Source organism: Lycium ferocissimum, chromosome 9, assembly GCF_029784015.1.
Source record: "Lycium ferocissimum isolate CSIRO_LF1 chromosome 9, AGI_CSIRO_Lferr_CH_V1, whole genome shotgun sequence".
NCBI classification, from domain to species: domain Eukaryota; kingdom Viridiplantae; phylum Streptophyta; class Magnoliopsida; order Solanales; family Solanaceae; genus Lycium; species Lycium ferocissimum.
In genome coordinates this window covers 14,316,861-14,323,831 of record NC_081350.1, presented here as the reverse complement: position 1 = coordinate 14,323,831, position 6,971 = coordinate 14,316,861, and the positions used below count along the sequence as shown (strand labels likewise).

The window sequence follows — 6,971 nt, the reverse complement described above, 5'->3', positions numbered from 1 at the left end:
AGCTTTATAATCAGAAACAATTATCATACTATCAGCTATAGTCCAGTCTCAGTCTTGTAAATTGTTTAATGTTGAACACTTGTATTTGTATTTTTGGGCCCTAGACCATAGTTTATGCATACATATTGCTTAAGCCTGAGGCCACAGTTTTTGTGCACATTTATTTGGGCCCTAGGACACAGTTTATATTTACAGTTATACAGGTGATTCATCATTCAGAAAACAGGAAGTATTCTTATCTTTACTTCACATGTTTAGTTCAGTCAGCTTTCAGTTTAAGTTTCAGTTTCATTACTTACAGTTCTTTCATTCAGTTTGCTTTACATACTAGTACAATTCAAATGTGCTGATGTCCCTTTTCTTATTGCTTGGGGTCCTGCATCGATATACAGGTTAACGATTCGGCTAAGCTAGAACTGCTCGTATCAGCTACTTGGTGAGCCCTAGTTCCTCCGGAGCGTTATCCTACTTTCAGTCTTTCCAGTTTTAGACAGTTATCTTTTAGTATTCATTAGAGGCTTCATAGACATAGTTCAGTCAGTCAAATTTTAGAAGACTTTGATGTATTAGCCTTGTTGGCTATTTATTCAGATGTTTCAGACTTAAATAGTAAATTTCGCATTTAATATAATTCAGTCAGACTTTTTTAGTAGATCAACATGTGTTAGTCTTATTCCTTTTTCTTGTATGTTTTGATATCCCATGTTAATTCAACCAGCCTATGGGTTCGCTTGGTCACATGCAATTAGGCACCGAGTGCCGTGTTACGCCTAGGCCATGGTTCGGGGCGTGACATGGGCTGCTGGCTGGCCTATGCCTACAACTCTGGGACATGCGAAAGAAAAGTGACCCTGCTTTCCACAAATATAACATCCAGTAAAATGCCTTATGCACCTGCCTGAATGGTTCTTCCCATAAGAAGAACAACGAAGAGCCCTGGTCTGAGAAGAACTACGTCTCTGGTGCTGCTCTACAGTTGCCCCTGCCGGGCTGACTGAGAACTAGGTGAGTACTGAGAGTTATAATGTTTAGATGACTGAGGCTGTCTAGACGACCCCTTGTTCTGAACACCCCTGCTCCTAGATGGAACTGAGCTGGGTAGCACTGCTGTGCGCGACTTCTTGCTTTCTCGCTCAGTCTTGTCCTCTAAATAGTATCCCTCTCGATGTATAGCACTATCTAGAACCTGCTCATAGGTAGACCTCCGCACCTCAGTAGCCACGGCGGTACGGTAGGACCTTATCAACCCATTCACAAATCTCCTGACTAGATCTTCCTCAGTAGGAATGATCTCAAGACCATAACGAGACAACCTGGTAAACTCTATATCATATTGTGCCCCGGTCATGCCGTTTTGACGAAGCTTTTCAAACTAATCGCTCAAAGCATCACGCTGAGTAGGAGGAAGGAACTTGTCCATGAAAAGCACCACAAACTGTGTCCAAGTAAGTGGAGGCAAATCTGTACGCTGACTACCAATCAAAGTAGAATACCATGACTCTGCCAACCCAGAAAGTTGAAAAACTGTGAAGTCAACCCCGTGAGTGTGCAAGATACTCTGAGTCATCAAAATCTTTTCACACCTATCTATGAACCTCTGAGGACCCACGGACACAGGGGTAGCATCAAAGTTCGGTGGTCCAAAACTCATGAAAGCTCTAAGCTCATCTGTAGCACCTGCCCTCCTAACAGTAGTCAAAGCTGCACCTTCTGGGTGAACAGCTGGCTGTGCTGCCACCTCAACTGGCGGTAGGGATAAACCAGGTGGTGGTGTCTGAAAGTCTGGTGCAACCTGCTGAGTGGCTGGAGTCTGACCACCCACTCCCTTCTGAGTCTGAGAAGTAGCTGGAGGCATAATCCTACCTAAACGAGAGACAATAGCCTCCATAACTGAAACCATCCTGACCAACAGATCTGGTGGTACTGAAACTGTAACTCCCTCAACTGGGGCTGCTGCTGGTATTTCCATAATATCCTCCTCTACCGGAAGCTCGGGGGGTGCCTGTCTGGCGGCTGGGGGTCTACTTCTAGGCCTAGCAGCCTGTTATGCTGGAGGCCGTCCTCGTGACCCGGTTCTCCCCCGTGCTACTGGTGCACCTCCTCGCCCTGCAGATGCAGAAGATCGAGTCCTTGCCATCTGTTCCAGAACAAGAAAAGGGTTAATTACTTATTCAACTGTATTAGCATGATAAGAGAGAAAGAAGGGAAACTCTTCCTAAAATCCCCGTGCAACCCCTCGAAGATAAGTACAGACATCTCTGTACCGATCTACTAGGCTCGACCAGGCATCGTTCCATGACTTCCAACGAGATTCAAACCTAGTGCTTTGATTCCAAGTTTGTCATGACCCAAATTTGACACTTAGGCTGCTACAGGGCACCTGACGAGCTTCTACCCATGAGGCAAATCCTCTAGGCTAATCATGCAGATAATTAAAAGATAAAGAAGAATAATACTCCAAGTCTTATAATATAATGTGACGTGCAGAAACGCAATACAAATACTGAGTCTGCCCATAAACCCCATAATATGTCTAAGTCATGGAACTACTAATCTAAATACAAGAATACGAGACGCAACTCGGAATACTACTAAGTCGGCTAAAGAAGAAGAGGCCGCCATGATCTAATGGTAGCTCACCTCGACTGAACTGGACTGAAGAAAGCTGAAATAATTAGGTATCGGCTACCTGGTCGCCGTTGACCGCACCTGCACACATATAAACATCAACAAGCGTGAGTCTAACAGACCCAATAAGATCATCGACACTCTCAGCTTACCCCTGGGGCAAGTCTTTGAAATTCCTGATAATGCATAAAAGCACTTAAATAGTACAAGTATATTAAATATATACAAACACTGAAGATAAAGTTGAAATCATGAAGCATAAACAAGCAAGACATGAAATACACTGAATCTGAATCTATGCTCACGGGACACGGTACGTATTTGTTCATGTCTTACCCCGTCTTCCGGAGTGGACATTATTTACCCACATCTTACCCGGGTCACTTATAATTCTGACATCTACCTCCAACCGAACCCAATAGGGCCTGTCAGAGTATGCCCCTCTGAAGATATGATAAAGTGGAACAAACATCCAATCAATACCAATTCAAAACTCTGCATATCTAGCAAGAATCTATCTAAGTGAAATTACTCTAAAGAACTCATACGGTCATTAGTTTAGACACTTGAAAATAATTCAATTTAGGTCATGCTTGCCCACTCACATGAACTAAATGGTTTAAATGCATACGTACAACAAAACCATATGATTTTTTTGAAAAGCAAGTAAACTAAGAGTTTAAGCCTCACTTGCCATAAACGGAACGCAAACCTTTCTTGAAACGCCAATATCTGCTCAAACGATATCCAATAGCCTCAGTCTATTCAAAACATAAATAACAGGTCTAAATTAGTCTAGAGAAATTAATCTCATAATTTTAGGACACCTCGAATACTAAGTCCGTTAATGGTGTCCTGTTATTAGCCGATTAATCCCTTAATCACTGACATATTCAAAGGCTTAAAAGCGGTTCTGCTACGGTAAATATTCTGTTACATAATCTTCATGTAGTAACACGTAAAGTACAAAGTCCAAGACTTATAATTCTAATTCCACAATGTTTGCTAATGCCAATTGAACTCCCTGTGCAAAGTAGAATTGTAATCTAGAAAGGTTATTACCCATTATTAAATACTATTTCTATTCCCAAGGCCTATAGACACAATCATGTCTCCCTTAATCATTATGTCCCCCACAAAGATAGATTCTTAGCATTATTCCATATGACTTAATTGTATTATCCACTCTATTTCAGTTCATCAATACTAAGTAAAGGAATGAATTTACAATACCTGGGTGAGCAAATGGAACTTCACTTTTCTTAACTCTCAACGCCAATTCCTTCCGTTCGCTTCTCTCTTCAATACCAGTAATATTCTAATGCCCTAATAACCTCTTTAAGTCATGACTGCAATTGCGGTTATTCAGCCCATTCCTTCCCTTTTAAAATATATCCAAGTCCTTGATTATTCGATTTATGTAAAGTGGGAATGGCCCATTAGCCACAAGTTAATTGACTATCTCAGACTTTACATGTATACTAATAATATTTAACAAAATAAATATAAGCATATAATGTGACTATATTTCATATTTACCCGCTTCGATATGAAACCGTTAAAATTAGTAAGTTATAATTAATGATATAACTCTAAAATTTTCTCAAAAATTATCTGGTTGTTACAATTTCCCGGTATTTGGCCGTAATATTTTTGATTATATGACACAAAGTGTTTTCCGAAATCACTTTTAACATTTTTGCCAAAGAGGGGCAGCGGTTGATATCAAATTTTATCCAACTCAAGAATAAATATCAAGACATCACACCTTGCTGTTATGGTTTTTTTTTTTTTTTTTTTTTTGGATTAATTGGGATTAGAGAATAATACTAGCATATGTATGGGGGTGGAGAAAACTCAAAGTGTTCCAACTTCCAAGCTATTAGCTACGAGAACAAGAGCTTTTGATTTAGAATAATAAAAAAAAAAAAGAGCAAAACAAATTTTTTGTTGATGTTCATTGTTCTGTGTATTTTGGCTGTTCGCATTCTGTGTATTGTGCTTTTGGGTAATTAAAAATAAAATGAAAAAGGAAAACGCTACTTCAGAATTAAAAAAGAAAAAAAGACGCAAAAGTGTAGCAAGTTGGGTTCGATCCATCGACCTTAAGAAATTAGAACCAATGCTTAACAACAGTACCACTTAGTCTTTTTTTTTTTTTTTTAACGTAAGGTTCCTTTAGACGACTACCAGAACTTGGTTGTCCAATGTACAACTTAGTTCCAGATTTATCCATTTTGACATTCTTTGAGGCTCCTACAAATTTAAATAACTATTCAACTTAGTTACAAATTTATCATTTGCAAATCATAATAAAATAGGAGAATGACACTCCTTTCACATTAAAAAAAAGAAAAAGGAAATCACATCCTTGCAAATTCATAATAAAATAGAGAAATCACACCCCTTTGGCATTCAATAATAAGGAAATCACATTTTCATAATAATATAGAGGAATCACACCCCTTTCACATAAAAAAAAAAAAAAAAAAAGGGAATCACACCCTTACAAATTCATAATAAAATAGAGCAATCACACCCCTTTTGCATTAAAAAATAAGGGAATCACACCCTTATAAATTTATAATAAAATAGAGGAATCACATCTCTTTCGCATTCAAAAATAAGGGAATCAAACCCTTGCAAATTCATAATAAAATAAAGGAATCACACCTTTTTTGGCATCCAAAATTATAGCAAAATGCTCATTACCGAGCTAAAAAATTAGTGCAAATACAATCCTAGAGACCCAAAACTTCACGACCACAGTGCAAATGGTACTTCCACTTCGAAACAAAATGATGACTTCAACCTGAAAATGAAAATTTCTCAAATTTCTTAAAACCCATAAACCCCAACATTCAGAAACCCAAAAGAACAAAGAAATTTCATAAATGCATAAACCACAAAGTTCAAAAGAACCAAGAAATTCTCAAAAACCATAAACTCGAAAATTCAGAAACTCAAAAGAACCAACAAAATCCAGAAATCCAAATTAAAAAAATCATTAAAAAGTTCAAAATGAAGTTCGGATTCAAGACTTACCAGGCTGGTACACATATACAGTGATCACAATCCACATAAAATTCTAACAGAGTAACCCATCCAAGAGTAAAAGTCAAGAAATCACACTTTATTGTTATGGGATCTTCTTTTTTTTTTGGGATAAACTGAGATAGAGAATAATACTCTCTCCGTCCCATTTTATATGACACTCTTTTTTTTTTCGTCAGTCTAAAAAAGAATGATACCTTTCTAAATTTTTAGAAATAATTCAACTTCAAAATTACTCTTTTACGCTTAATAAAATGATTTATAACCACACAACCATTCAAGGCTTGTGTTAGACCACAAGCTCTAAAAGTCTTCCCATATTTATTAAACCCCGTGTCCAGTCAAACACCCTCATATAAAATGGGTCAGAGGGAGTACTAGAATAGATATGGTGATAACGAAAACCCAAAGTGTTTCAACTTCCAAACTTTTATATATGTGAACAAGAACTTTTGATTTAGAATAAAGAAAGGAGAAAAACAGACTGGTGACACTGAGTGTTAATTAGGAGAGTGGTGAAATTTTATGTGTTTGAACACAACTTTTCCCACTAGGAGATTGAGAGGACGAAATTCAATGAGTGGCGAATAACTACATTTATGACTGAAACAGATGGATTGTGGTATATGACGTCACCAGTAATCAACAACTAGATCCGCAGATCCAGAAAATAAATCATAATTCTTTTTGAAGCGTAGAAAGAAATTTGTCATCAGTGTTAAAGTGAAATGATACAGTCTTTAATAATAGTAATAATGAAGTGGGGGAAGAAAGAGGAACCAATGTAAAAAATTCTTACCAGATCTCAGCAAGATGATCTTCGAGTTGTTTGTCCAAATGTTCTAATTTTAGGGTTTCATACTTATGTATGAACCACAAAGTATAGTGTATGTTCTGACAGTTGGTCGTAATATGTTTGAGTTTTATTTTATTTTTATGAGATTTAGAAATTTATTTTATTTTTTCTATTTTTTTTATATGACACCCAATTTTGTCCTACTTTTTTTCTAATTAATTTCTTCGTGCTTCCTAAATAATTATAATTTAATAGTTTATTTCTAGCTATTTTATAACCATTTATTACTCTTATTATTACTGTTATTAAAATAAGTATAACTATTTTTATTATTATAATAGTAATAATCATTAGAATGATAATAATAAATGGATAAGATATAATAGTAATCATCATTATTAAAATAATAAAAGGGGGGAATAAAATTCGGCGTTAAAGTCCCCTTATAAAAATTTTAAAAAAAGTCCGGGAAATAAAAGCCTAAACGTGAATG

General features: G+C 36.7%; 1 long non-coding RNA gene across 1 annotated transcript; it reads right to left on the bottom strand.

Moving 5' to 3' along the window:
- Nucleotides 1-5,170: 5,170 nt before the first annotated feature.
- Nucleotides 5,171-6,673, bottom strand: LOC132069235 (uncharacterized). The gene is made up of 2 exons (XR_009417710.1): nucleotides 6,482-6,673; nucleotides 5,171-5,440 (listed from the first exon to the last, which is right to left on the bottom strand). It is a non-coding gene; the product is annotated as an uncharacterized LOC132069235 (long non-coding RNA).
- Between the last annotated feature and the right edge of the window lie 298 nt (nucleotides 6,674-6,971).